Raw genomic sequence first — 14898 nt, 5'->3', positions numbered from 1 at the left:
ATCTGCAGACTGGACTCCTGCAGAGAAATCCAGATCTCTGGCCAGTCTGAGGCCACAAGAGAGAACACACTTCTATACAAGGGAAGAATATTCCATCAGAGAAAGCCTGGAAGACAGAAGTAGCTGGGTGCGAGCCGCTAAGGAAACTTATCCACTGGATTCAGCAACAATTGGAGACATTACTGCAGTTCTTTCTGGATAGAATTGTGGCAAAGTAAAAACAACACCTCTTAATGAGATTATTCATAGATTATCTTTATCCCACCCTTCCTCCCATGAAAGAGAATTGGCTGCTCCTAGGTCCTTTCACAAAGCCTCACAACTTATGCTTTCTCTACAGCTTGGACAGAATTCTCCTGTATTTCCTCATCTCACCTCTTTTTCTATCTTCAGACTTTGTAACCATTCAGATTGCTGCTCTGCTGGCACAACCAGGTTTTCCCTCAGTTGTTCTACTAATATTTTGTGTTTCATTCCATGTAGTTCCAAATACTTCCAAGACTTGTGTGTCTGCCATAATGATGTAACAGTTCCACTTCAAGGGTTGGCTTTATTTTTTGTTTAAAAAGATCAGATTTGCATAAAATTGCTGGTGAATGATTTTACTTACTTAATTTGGAAGGCTCAGTAAATGCAAGTTGATGACCAGAGCTGGCTCCAGACGTCTTATCAGCATAAAGAAAGTTTCCTGCCTGAGGATGAAGAATCTAGGTTACACTTGAAAATAGCTGCTTCTGTCACAGGCAAGTGACTAGGATGAGAGGCCTGTGTACACCCTGTGTTCCAGAAGTAGCTGCTGTTTTATTCATTCTCATCCTCCCTCCTGGCAGCAGCAGCCGCCAGCCTGGCTTCCAGAGCTCCTCCAACACCCATCTTGGCATCCCCATTGCTGCCTTCTTGTGCCTAGAGCTAGTTCTGCCAAGCACCAGATTAACCACACTCAAAAATAAAAAATTCTGAACAACTCTGCCTATGCTTTCTACCTATAAATATCTGATGAGATGTAGTTATATTCGTGAGTCAAAAAGTCTTGCCTGCAAACTGGAAATAAGAAAATCTGTCCATCTTTATATCCAGTATGAGCCAGGCTCCATCTCACCCGGATTTTAAATCTTACATATAGAACACTATGTTCAAAAATCCTCCACCCGAGCTGCCAAAGTCAGCACTGTTCATCACATTTCCAATAACTAGAGAGGGTAGGCATACACACACACATTTGCACAGATGCTGATCAATTGTAGCAAGGAGTAGAAAAAATACAAACTATGAAGCTAGATATACACAACATAGGGTACAGAATGGTACATAAGGGCTAAAGTCTGTGCCAATTTCCTGTTTGAGCACGTGCCCCAGCAAAGTGTGAGCTCTTGTTTCAACATTAAGGAAGGTTCACTATACTTTAAAGACCCCACAGCATACTTAGGAGCACGAAGCGTGGCAGCACTCCTCTGCTCTTCCTTAAGAGCTCAAGATGAAATAGGTAACAGCATTTCTGTGTGATATATTCAAGCAATGAAAGCACTAGGGATTTAACCACACAGAACTTGCTCAGCTGACATTTTTGCTATCCTCTCATTCCTCTTCCTCCAATGTGAAGGTGGCAGGCACACGTACAGAGCACCCATTCTGGAAGGAATGCAAGGCTGCTCTGAAACTGTAAAATTTGCCCTTGAAAGAATAAATGTGATCAAGGAAGAACAGATCATCACAGAAGTTAATGCAATTGCAAAAAGAAATCCATGTATCTGTTTTCAGCCATTAGGAAAAGCATGTCAGGTCCAACTCTACAAAGCTCTGTCAGCACTGGAAAGGAAAGGGTGGCTTGGCAGAAGTGGTAAAGCTGATTAGGGAATAAGGGAGAACTGCCAAAAACACAAGTCCTGATTACAATTAGTAGATTTAATCGATTTCTCTGCCATGAGATATTTAAAATGAAGATTAGGAACATCCAGCCTTGTTCTAATGCACACAATGTAGTTGTGTCTACACACATTAAATGCTTCATGGCACCCCACTTCATCTGTATTACACAAAACACAGAAAAGGAGTAGAAACAGCTCCTCCAGGGACTAATGAGTGGAGAATGGGCTTCATGTCTGGGACAGGGTTGGCAGCAAGGCTTCCCAAAGCGATACAAGGGACAAGTGTTTAAAACAGTGAGAACGGGAGAAGAATCAATGCCAGCTCAGCCTGTCCAGCAAGAGGTACAGGCATTTGAATGCAACCAGGCCCTGAATGTAACCAAAATGTCCTGAGAAGAACACAAAGGTGTCTTACAGCTAAGCATAGAATAAAGGAAGTCTCACAACTACCCTTCTGTTTCCTGCAGACCTGAGACTTGCCAGAAGAAGTATAGTTCTCATTAACAACTGCTCTTAAATCATTACTGATTTAACAGATCAACAGGAGACCACAACAGTCAAGACGTTTTTTGGTGAAGTCATAGAAAAGGCAGCTTACTTTTGAAGAAGCGGCGCAAAAGAAGGGTGTGTGAGAAACACAAGATGCACTGATCTATTTTTACAAAATTATTCCCATCTAAGTTGTATTTTGTAATAATTATGTGCTGTCAGTGATTTCATATGAAGAGTGAATTTTTCATTTTGTTGAGGGGAGTTCTAATATGCTATTCCTATGGGTGCAAAGCTGATTGTGTATGAATCTGATATTCAGAAATTATTAATTACTTGATTGCAAATGTTAATTTTAAAATCCTGGTTGAGCATGCATCAACAAGAGTAGACATCTCAGGTTAGGAAGCGGCAGAAATAAGTACACTACCACCAGTATCCATTCATTGCATCAGCAGAAAGGAAAATAGCGGAAGATCAAAACACCAAGTAAAATATTAAGTACAGGTCATTCTGTTATGCTCAGAGACGACACAGGTAGAGGTTACTTGCTCAGAACTAATAGGCAGGGACTCCACTTCCACATTTATCCATAGGATATGTTCTGCGTATGTAATGTATAATTATACTTTCCCACTTAGTGTTAGCAACAACTCATTTCTTTCCCACGTGGTCTCTGTAGAAGCTAATCTACTTTAGTTTTGTTTGTTGGGTTTTTTTGTTTGTTTTTAAGTAAGTAACACATTCTTCATCCATTTCAATAGAGCTGGATAAGCATTTAAGACAAGTGTAGAAAAAAGTCTACAAAGAACCTAGCACCCTGCCCTCTTTATAGTAACTCCTTTGTCCCCCTAGGTCACTGACAGTCTAGTTCTATGTAGCCACTTGGCCTCTGGAGTGAAATTCCATCCATCAGTATCTTAAAAAGCTCTTAAGATTACTCAAAGTACTGCACCAGCAGTAACTTTCCCTACCCTTCCACAGCCTCCCACAACATGGAGTATTCCAGGTCAGCAGTACAGCAAGATATTATAAGCAAATACACTAGCAAAATAACCAGTATTTGTATGTAGACAATGCATATCACTAAGAAAAAAAAAAAAGAATACTGTCTAGCCTTTTGTATTTCCTGCTTGAGGTCTCATGGTTTGCCTTGCATAAATAAAAGCACAGGTAAGAAAGCAGATCTGGAGACCTAGATGCAAACAAGATTTCCTCAATATTTTGGGTAGAGCTATTAAGGCCTGCAACCTGATACCACAGAAGTAAGCATCCAGCACAACTCCCTTCTTGTTGTGGAAAAGGCTCTACAAAATATACAAGCCCATGCTCACAGCTCCATGCACATACCCCCTTCCAGTCACTACGCAACCACTGAGGCATGAGGGATAGGAACAAAAACAGAGAATGGAGAAGGGACAGAGGAACAAACATAGGCAACAGCCCATCAACCGAGATGCTGGAGGCCTTCCTGTGCTCTGCCCTGCACTTTACCCTAGAGGTGGCCATCCCTCAGCACAGCTCATTTTCCCATGATTTCATTCCTTGGCTCTCCAGTGGAGCTCTGTAATTGCAGCAGTGCCAACTGCCTGCAGAAGCCTAGGGCCATGCCGTGGGAATCCCTGTGTGGCCATAAAGAAAAGAGTGTAACCGAATGGGAGCTGCAGGAAATAAAGCTTACCTAACACTTCAGTTCCACATGAACCCGCAGTCATGCTAAGAGCAGCGTGTGGCCCCAGCATCCTGGGATGTTTTTCTGCTTGACTAAGAGGTCTGCAAATCAATATTCATTTTGAAGAATGCTATGCTGTTTGTACACACAGAGTTTACCCTGTGGGTCCAGATGTTAGTGCTTTATTAAGCATAAAAATTATAGGAGATTTACAATAAAAAATACTGTGACTGCTGCCAATTTTTCTTTGGCAAATGTCCAGTAGGAAATATTCCTGTGTCAGCTGTAGCTCTCTCCTTTGGTATCACACAGACTCAGACAATGCATTTGTTGGATTCATTTAAGTATCTCCAAGAGCGTTTCATTGTTTTAAAGCATCAAAGAATTTTGCAGCTATAAATCATAACAAATAATCAGTAATCCCAAACAATGAAACCACATGAGAGAAATGAGGTGCAGATGTTGCCAGTCATTGAAGGAGATTGTAAAAAGGAAAGGAAACAGTTGTGTACATTATAGCACTTGTTATGTGAGTGATTCATTTGAAGAAAGAGTTTTAAGGTGAAGACTTTTCCAAAACACTGAATCACTACACTTAAAGAAATACAGCAAAAAACCCTTTCTATTACAGCAGCAAGCTTAATGCACTGTGACATCTGGAGAGCCGTGGAAGTAGCAATCAATTCCCTAAAATATGTGGCATCACTCCAGTGCTTTACCAGCATCTGTGCAGTACAAGCAAATGGAAAAAAAAGACACTAATTGCTGCATGGTATGAATTTCAGACAAAGTAAAAATTCAATATAATTCTATTTTGAAGAAGTACGAGACAAGTAGTATCTGATTTAGGGCTGTGGGGTACTCAAGCTGCTTAGAAGACTAAATCCTATTTGGAAGCTCGTCTAGTATTTCCTGATGTACTTCTCACAGCAAATGTTATGTTCAACCTTTGGCTATGGGAAAGAAAAGCAAAGGGTTGAACTCTGGAAAAATAAGCACTTGTGTAGCTGGTACCTTTAAAAACAACCACAAAGTGTGTATATTTATTCTCCAGAGTATCTGGAGCCCAAACATTGTTATTCACTGTTCACACTGAGAATTATCACTTAGCTGCACATGAGTTTGCAGACAGCAATCACAGCGCATGTTCTCCAACTCTTCCCACAACAGTTCTGAAAACCTGGAAGTGTTCAGCAGATCAGAATGTAGTTCAGCCACAAACACTGATGCTAAAGTGTATTTGTCAGAAGCCGTAGGGAGCTTACAAACAAAAGGCCCTCTGAGGGACAGCGTTACAGAGCATACCACTGCTGTGGCATTTGTTTCTCTGATGGTACAGATGCTGTGCATGAGGGCAGGCAGACTGCTGGGGCACCCATTTGTGACCCTTTCAGTCTGAGTACTATGCAAGATGCAACTCAGAGGGGACCAGCTTTGCTCTCAGTCTCCTGACCTCACACATTGCCAAATCTGTGTCCCATTAACTTCATTGGGACTGACATATTCTGTGGGAACCAGAGCTGAATAACAACCCTATTCTTCATGCTTTTTGAGCTTCTGAAGCTGCTCTTCCCCTTAGATTAGGTACCAAACATGTTCTTTATTTTATGCAGTCTTTGTCTTCAGTATTCCTTGCTAAGGATATTAACTCTGTAAACGAATTCTCTAATTGAGAAGTGGCTGAATTTTTTTTGTTTTATTTTGTGCTTTTTTTGTTGTTTTGGTTTCCCCTAGATATAAGGACAAGTGAAAAGAAAAAACATAAGAAGGGCCATCCCAGATTTTGAAAATTATACATGAAGCAGTAGCAGTACAAACGGGAGTACAGAGAATTAACAGGCTTTTCAGGAATACCTAAGACTTTTGCTGTAGTAAAGGCAGAATGAGATAATAGTTACAAAAGGTATTAAGTTACTGTTACAGTAACCATACAGCCAGAACCACGATTTAATTCGTTACTAATAACAAAAGAAATACAGATAGAAGTCGATTAAATTAGCACTAAGACCTGGACGAAGTCCTTAAAGAAGCCTCCTACTGCAGCTGGTAGAATATCAACACCAGCAGTACGAAGACATTAGCTAAAATCATTAGGACAGGAAATAATGCTACAACAATCTCAAGAAACCTATGCACCTGTATGGGAACGGCTGAATCACAGCCTGAACCCCTCATTGATCACCTGAGGAGAGCAATGAGTCAGCAATGAGGAGCACAGGTGAAGGCAACTCACCTGTGCTGCAGGAAGGATGGAGCCTGGCTGCACCTCTCCTAGAGCCATTTAAGAGCTGACTGCCAGTGGGGAAGGATCTCTTCTGGAGATCTACTTTGCTGGAGTTTTGTAAGCAAGCCCAGGATATAGGTGAGCATCCTATCTTTTCTGCTTTGCTGTAATAACTGTGTAGCTGAGCTCTCTGATATACCTCATAACTATAAAATCTGTACATTCATTGATTGTATAGCACCTTACAGTAGCAGGGTCCCAAAAGTTGTTTTTTTAGGCTTCTTTCAAGCTACCTTTTTTTAAATAGCTGTACAATTAATTACTACCAGAGATGTTATAATGAACGCTTCATGTACCTTTGAAGGAATTTACACAGTCACCTTCATGTGCTTTTAAGAGTCTTCTTCCCAGCAACACTTAAAAATAATCAGTGATGCCTTCATCTACTGACAGATACAAATGAGAGTATGGAAGCCAAACTACTAAGGTACTACTTCTATTCATCTTTCACGCTCCAGAGTACCACTACAGAGTTCAGTAGCAAGCTCTTGAAAGAAAAGACAGTCATTTTACTGTTGGTTAGAAGTCAAATTCAAGCCAAAAACCAAACAATTAAACAATATCAGTACAGCAACACACTTACCACAACAAGGGAGAAACAAAGGTCCTGTAAGCTGGGTTCTACAGGCATTTCTCCTCTAATGATGTTTTTAACAACATGCTGATTTTGGCCGACTCACCAACAGTGAGTTGGACTCCATATAAATGCTGTTGTTTTTCAGCTATTCCTCGTTAGTTCATCTTTCTAAGCCTTCTAATGCAGTTCTTGCTCTGGTCACATCTTAGCCCCAACATCTGCTAGCTGCTTGGCTGGTTAGTGCTGTTATTTATTTTTGCCCAGTCAGTTTATCCTGCAGGGATCATGCTTCCTGAGCCTTGTAAGTGATGTCATTTCCATGGAGGCGCTTGAAGTGTCTTGCTAAGTGGCAGAACGCTCATTTTTAAAATGGAAGATTATTTTATCACTGTCAGTTTTCTCAGTCTGCCACACCACAGTGGAAATGCATATGCTCATTGACATAGTAATACACACACTCTAATTTACATGCTCGAGTATGATTTGTGCTGCATTTTAATGGACGTGTTCTGAGACAGATTTAAAATGTATCTGGGATGGGAGCTTAGGACATTGCTCGCAGCACACAGCAGAGGAAGCCCTGCACGCACACCTAAGCTACGGTGTGCCTGAAGCATCACTGAATTGCTGTCCTCCATGGGCTATTTTAAGTAGTAGAATCCTAAAATATTTTCAATAGAAGGATGAATGCAGGGCTCTGAACAAGCAAGACAGCACTTATAGATGGTTTACGTAGCTGTTTCATTCCTATGGGTTTGAGGGCTGGTTAATGTCTGCCTCCCAGGCTGGATGTATGCCCCTGGCCTTGCTGTCCCACCTCACACTGCTGGAGAACACCCCTGGCACCACTGCCAGTCCCAACCACATCCCAGGAGCACAGCAGGCTGCACTCTCGCTCTGACAAAGCACACTTACCACAAAGGCTCTGCAATTTTGCAGCTAGGGAAATGGAAGAACAAAATGTTGGAATGGTGTTAGAATGTTTCAGTTTTAAAATGTCATCTGGGAAGAAAAAAGAAAAAGTGATTTTTTTCCACCCTGTTACAAACTGAAAAAATTGCCAGTCATGTAACTATGGCCAGATTCAGCCTCAGAGATTACTGTGTCCGCAGATACTCAGGTCTCATAAAGCACAGCTGGCAGAAGGGCCTGATGGTTATAGCTTACGTGTGCTTGTCAGTATATAAGTGGTGATGCCAAGAGGATGGGTGCTTGGGGCTCAGCAACAGGGCAAGGGGCAGTGAGCACAAATTGGAACACAGGAAGTTCTATTTGTATGTGAGAAATACTTTGCTTTTAGGGTTACAGAGCACTAGAACAGGCAGCCCAGAGAGGTGGTGGGGTCTGCTGCTCTGAAGATACTCCAAGCCCACCTGGATGCTTTCCTATGTAACGTGCTGTAGGGAACCTGCTTTGGGGTGGGGTGTGCTCATGGCTGTGTGATTCTGTGCTCCAGGAGCCTGGTAGGAACTGGATAGAACCAAAAGGCCAAAAGATTTGCAGGGAATGCTGAAGAGGTGTTGGATGATACAAGAACCTGGCTGTGAGTCTGTTTGGGTTCATCTATATGGGTGCTGCTCTTTTCCAGAAGAAATGTGTCCACCCGCAAGTTTCAGGGAGCTGAAGTGATGTGAGGCAGCCAGCAATCTGTCTGTGTGTGCTCTGGGTTTGTTGCCACTCAAGTATGGCTGTTTCTCATGGCTCAAATAACAAATACTGGTTCCTGGAAGGGCCAGTTGATAGACCTCTGTTATTGTTACAATATTGTTGTTATATTGGTGTGTGTTATGATGTTCTCATGAATTGCTACAGCACTGTGCAATGCAAACAGAACAAAACCACTCAGCTCGTGCCTCTGAGCAGCTCAGTTTCTTCTGAAGGCCCAACAGCTGCCGGCTGGCTCTTTGCTTTGGTTGCAGAGACAGGTTTGATGCTGTGCTCCAGCTGCACCGCGTTCTGTTACTTGGGTGCGTGATTTTGAAGGGCAGCTGCGCTGGCAGAGCCCTCATCTGCATGCAGGTATTTCACATAAAGGACTTCATTTGCAAAGCCATCCCGTTTCTCCTGTCAATACAGGCGTCTTGGCACGCCAACCACCGGCACAGCAGCGGAGGCACGCTGAGGGACCTCTGGGCTTCGCCGGCTCCCGCAGCAACGCGGCTGGGAGCGGCGGTGCCACGCGCCGGGGCGGTGCGGGCGGGAAGCGCAGAGCCGCGGGCGGGAGGCGCCTCACGGCTCCTGAGGGGAGCGGCGGCGCGCGGGTCTGCCGCCTCCCCGGGCCCGGTTCGGTCCTCGCCGCTCGGTTTTGTTTTTTTCTCGTTCCTCCCGGCCCTTCTCGTTCTCCTTTAGGAGCCGCCGCTCGCCCCCGATAACCGCGGATCCGGACGGGCGCGCGCGAGAGGCGCCGCCGCATCTCCTCGGCGAGGGCCACGCTCAGCCCGCTGTCTCGCGCCCAGGTACGGGCTGGGCCCCGCGCGCTCGGCGGAGGGAACGGCCGCGTTCCGCGGGGGCGAGAGGGAGAGCCGCCCGGGCTGCCCGCGCCGAGAGCCGGGCGGAGGGCGTCGGAGCGGTCCCGGAGTGATGACGCGCTTCCTGTCCTCCCGGCGGGGGTCTGCGCTGGAGTCCGCGGCGGCGGCGGCTGCGGAGCCGGCGGGAGCGGGGGGAAGAAGGGGAGGGAGGAAGGAAGGGAGGAAGGAGACGAGCGGCGGCGGGGCGAGGCGAGGCGAGGCGATGCTGCAGTAACGCCCTTGTCGGTAGGAGCCCCGTCGGACCCCCGTCCTGACCGCTGCGCGGAACGCCGGTCCGCGCTGCGCCGCGGAGACCGGGGGAAGGGGGGGGGGGGGGGGAGAGGTCCGCGCCGTGCCGCCTCCGGCGTGCGGAGCTCGGCCTCTCCAGGCTCGGCGCTGCGGTGCCGGCGGAGCCGCACGGAACGCCGCCCGCACAACAAGTTGGAGCGCCGCGGCTGCCGGGAGAGCCGAGCCCCGGGAGGGAACGAGCGGCTCCGCCTCGCCGGGAGCGGGACCGGGCGCGAGGGAAACGCCGGCTCCTTCAGGATCTTCCCCGCGGCGGGAGGCGCAGCCCCCCATAGCGGGTGGGCGCGCGGAGCCGTCCGCCTCCGTGCGCCGTGATAGAGGAAAATCCTCGCGGTGCGAAGCGGCGACCTCCCAAGGACGGCCGTATCTCGCTGTACGCGCCCGTGTCCGTCGCGGTGCGGCCGCGCGAGTGTGCACGTGCCCGTTCCCGCAGGCCGGGGCGCGGAGGCGGGGCGGGGGCCGCTCCGGCGGGCAGGGGAGCAGGGCGGCCCGGCTCGGGGTGCTGCCCGCCAGAGCTCTGCTCTTGCCCCGCCGGCACGGGCTGTGCGCTGCCCGCCTCGTGCCTGCGCTCCTGCGTGCCCGGGGGGCCTGCTGCCCTCTCTTGCTGCCTCTTCCCCTTCTCCATTCTCCCCCCCCTCTCGCTGCCCCCCTACACCCCTGTAGCCCTTCTATTCGCTTGGTTTGCTCCACGTGGTTTGTTGTGTGTTAAAACCCTGCCGCTGCATAGTGTGTATCTGAGAAGATAATAGGAACGTTCATTCAAAAACTCCGACTTGTTTAAAAGCTTATGTTACAGACCCGTGTCTTAGAGCCAACTCCGAGCCTGTTAAGTTTCAAGCCGGCTCAAAGTTTGAAAGCACGGCACGGTACTTCAGGGCATCGGGAGGTCTGTGTGGTTGAGAGCCCATTAGCTATGGAAAATGTCCGTGTGATTAAATACAAACGCACAACAGGTCTGGCAGATTGCTCTTGCTTAAGTAAAACAACGTTTATTTTCAGTTGTATGGCCATGTGTATGTTCTAAGTACGAGTGAAAGCTCCAGTGTTAGGCAGGAATACCTTACAAATGGCAGGATGTGGAAAGCTTTCTCGTTTGAAGTAATGGTCAGAGGCTCTGCAATCAGTGCAGCTGTTAGCTAGGTTAGCAGTGAATGAAGCTGTCCAAACTACTTCCCCTCTAGCCTTCAATGTATGAAATCTTTGAGGCAGTGCCTTGAGATTGAAGGTTACCACAGAGCTGGGAAAAGGCTTCTTTCCTCTGAGAAGTGCATTTCATGTGAACTTCACGACAGCTTCTTTAACTGCTGACTGCTGAAGGGCTGAATTTTTCTCCCAGCTTATCTGCTGGTAGCAAAATCACTGAGCTGAAGTAAGATAAAAGCACTTGTTTCTGGTTGTCATTGGAGCCTCTGGGTTACTGTGACAAAGTTGGTCAGTATTTAAGTTCTGAATCTTTGTGTAAAACTTGATGAAGAACATGGCAATTTTTAATGGGATACCCATACATTTTATCATCCAAATAGTGGCTCTTTCCCTGGAGTACTTCTGCATAATTGTCCTGTGTGTTCGGAGTGTAACATCTGTTGCGTGATATCATGTAATGGAATGCGGTACGGCTTAATTTAAGTTGATTTGAAATGTTGCCATTGGACTGTAGTAGTGCCTCAGAGGGTGAGAGGTCTTTTGGAGTGCGTGATGGATGCATAGTTGTTCAGCAGTAGAAGATACTGGGAAAGACGAATTTGCATTTGGACTGCAAAGAATTAAGTACTTTAACTCTGAGCTTGGTTTGCTATGCAGTTTTACTTAGACTTCTTTCATCATATGCCAACGCGTTTAATCACCAAATTCTGCTTAGATTAGAAAAGGCATTTGCAGTTAAAAATATAACTGAATAGCATAAAACAGCACTGCAGTCTATTTGATTCTTTTTTTATCTTTATTCTTGGAGAGAGAGATGTGGGCTTGAGAGATGGATCTGGCTGTGGCATCCTGAGATCTCTGTAGTCTTCCTGATGACTTAGTTTTTGCTGTGGAAACTTTTTCTTGTTTGATATGGTTTCTGCAAAAAGTCAACTCAGCATAGCAAGGATGATCTGAAGCATTAGTGTTTGGACTGTGTTAATCTATATGCTTACCTATCCAATATGTATCTATAAAATCTGTGCAAATGCAAGATCTGGGCAGCTTCCAAAAATGCTAGATCTTAATTAGTCATCACAGCTCAACAGTAGTACAGGCAGCCACCTCCGTCCCTTACTGTGGCATTTCAGTGTCAGATAGCTGCTGTGATAGCAGTATTGCATGTTTGTGATAAAGTGCAGGCAGTGCCATTTGCTGCAGCATAGCGTGGAAGCATAGAATGTCCTGAGTTGGGAAGGACCCACGCTGGAGCATCGTTCCAATCCGCTGTGTTAGCATTAAGGTACCAAAGCTGCTGTTGGGAGCAGTTCTCAGCTCCTCGTCTCTCCCAGCCTTGGAGTTTTGAAATTGCCAGCTATGTGGATGTCCTGATGTGTTTAAATAAAGGTTATTTCTTGTGAAGAAGTTCTTATCCAGATGCTGCATTTGCGCTGGAATATAATTAGCAAAGGGAGAGATGTGTGAGAGCTCTGTATTCAGCTTTCAAAAGTTCTTTTTTTTTCCTCTGCTCATGAATCCTGTCAAGATTTGGCAAGTCTGTTTATACATGTTTTTGCAGACAATAGAGAGCTGATGCAAATTGAGAACAGCAAACAGAACAGTTGTGTGTTGTTGGAAATGGAGGGAGGCGGTCCCAGTGTGCAGTGCTTTGCATGTTAGGTTTTGTTTCTGAGTTACAGTATGTTAGTTGGAACAAATGTTACTGCTGTATGGCTGGACATGGCTTCAGATAGCCCTGTGTCTGTACTTGAAGGGGAATGCAGGGTTTTGCTTCTGGGATTTTCTTTTTGACCACACACAGTGATAAGAATGTGAAGTAAATTGAAGAACGTTAAGTGGCAGGGAAATGCAAATGAGATAGAAGAGGGTTTTTTTTGTTTGCTTGTTTTTCCTTTGGACTAACCCAGTTCCTGAGTACAAAGCTATGCGAAGCACAATATCTCAGCCATTGCAACTCTGTGCACATGGTTGTTATGGGTATGAACATCACGTTGCTTTTAAGCTTTTTTTTATTGCTGCCATTAAGTAATGTATTCCTTTCTCAGGAAAAAAAAAAAAAAATAAGAATTGGGGAAAGAAAAAAAAGAGAAAAAATCTGGGTGTGTTGAAAGGAGCCCAAGCCACTGGCAGCTCACGACCTGCAAGGCCCGGGCCAGCCCACATGGTGTTGCAGTCCTGGGTCTGATCAAGAGTTAGAGAATTGTGTCCTTCCATCTCTGTGTGTAATAAGCAGATGCCTTTTGAGTGAGGCTTGGGAATGAGGTGGTGGCCATGAGCCCGTGGTTACGCTTGGTGCCAAACTTGTCACTGTGAACATTGAACGTTCTAGATTGCTGTCCCTGCTAATGCTGCTGAAAACCCGTTTCATGGTTGTGTCAGAGCCGTTTCCCCGGCTGTGCTGTGTGCACACATGCTTATCTTGGAATTGAGTTTGAATTAGCTTGCATACTTGAAGCAATTGTGATAACATTTTGATGTTTTCCACTTCCAGCTGCAAGCTGGGATTCCATCCCCAGAGATCCACCCCCTCGATTCTCAAAGCTCCAGTACTTCTTTTTTTGTTTGTTTTTAGCCAGAAAACACCCTGACTGACTTTACAGGCTGAGGGTGATCGTACAATAATATGGTGCCTTAAAATATCTGTACAGTACTATAATGTTGGCTTCTTACTTAGAGTCCCTTTTCTTGGCAGCAACCAGTTGAATTTGTGCCAGGATGGGTCAGCCTGGCACTTGGAACTGCCTCGCTGGCATTCTCAGTGGGTAGCTCAGCTTTCTGCGTTTGGGCAGCAGGAAGCGATGGGAGCTGAAGGGAATGGCAAATGGACCATGTGTCTTTCTATTTGGCAGCTTTTGCAAGATTGAGATTTTATTTCCATTGAGAAGTGACATTTAACACAGGAAGAAGCCGTGAGGGTCCCACTCTTCTAGACACAGCGAATAACAGTTGAGATGATAAAGAATCAATGGTATTACATGGGCCATTTAGTTTTTCAAGGTGAATAACAATTTACGTTTTTAACAGCTGAGAGAGAGGTGCTTGTTACTGGAGGGTATTCCTGCTGAGTGATGTGAGAGCCTATTACATAACGGGGTTGTCCTCAGTGTAGGAAGGCCTTCTGTGCTGCACAGTGCTTCCCTCAGTGCATGCTTGTATGTCGACAGATTTCTTGCCTTTTCTGGGAGCTGGTATCTGTGAGATGGCGAATCTCCCTTTGTTTCAGGTGGAATCTAGCTGTTGGCAGAGGTGGAAAAGCTGTGGTTTTTTTTTCTGGAGAGTTTGAATGTACATGAAATACGTAAGCATGAAACAGTTTGGAAGACTTACTGGTGCTAAAAATCAGGCTTGAATGTGTACCAGTGAATACCTTAATTGTCCTTAAGGGCACCGGTGGCAGCTACCTCTGACTGTCCAATTAAAATAAGCCAAATACTGCCTAAGGGGAAACAGCGAGGTGGTAATTGGCAGAGGGAAAGAGGAGAATGAATTGATGGCCCCGATGAAGAAAAGACCTGTAGTAATCTCATGGGAAGAATGGCAAGAGGAATGCGATTGTGGTGTGGAATGGAAGCAATAATCTAGACAAGGTAAAAACATTGAAGTAATAGGAAATAATGTAAATTCATGAACAAGGTTGTAAATGAATTTATAAATAAATGAGATCAGGAATCAGAAGTCAGATGCTGCAGTTCCCGGTAGCCTGCAAGTTCTGCAATTCCTTGCGATTTTCCTATTTTTTATTACAAAATTATCTTGTATTAATTAAGTTCACAGTGTAAAGACTCATCTCCCATTAGCAGGAGGTATCTGAGCTATCTGAGGAAGGGATCAAGTGGTCACCGCTGCTGCACAGCAGGACTGCGGGGGCAGAGCAGAAGGAACCAGTGGCAAACTTCCTAAGTTAGGATATCTCTGAAGGCAGTGTTACAGAGAGGGAGAGAGAAATGCCCAGCTTCGTTCTAAAAAGGCAAAGGCTGTGGAAAATGAGATCGCTTTGTTTTGGTGTTTATAGTACACCTGGGAAATGTTACGTGCGTTCGCTGGGGATCTACAGA

The 14898-nt window shown here is 45.5% G+C and overlaps 1 protein-coding gene across 2 annotated transcripts in view; it reads left to right on the top strand.

Moving 5' to 3' along the window:
• Positions 1–9561: 9561 nt before the first annotated feature.
• The window catches only part of TLN2 (talin 2), a 142486-nt gene continuing 137149 nt past the window's right edge, over positions 9562–14898 (top strand). For both annotated transcript variants that reach the window (XM_042875742.1, XM_042875741.1), the window contains exon 1: positions 9562–9640. The gene's annotated coding sequence lies outside the window, so the exon portion shown is untranslated. The remainder of the gene's footprint in view (positions 9641–14898) is intronic.

The sequence above is a fragment of the Lagopus leucura genome, unplaced genomic scaffold (genome assembly GCF_019238085.1).
Source record: "Lagopus leucura isolate 7727_CA_CO unplaced genomic scaffold, USGS_WTPT01 Super-Scaffold_100015, whole genome shotgun sequence".
NCBI classification, from domain to species: domain Eukaryota; kingdom Metazoa; phylum Chordata; class Aves; order Galliformes; family Phasianidae; genus Lagopus; species Lagopus leucura.
The sequence above is the reverse complement of the archived record's forward strand: the minus strand, read 5'-3'. Positions and strand labels throughout refer to the sequence as shown.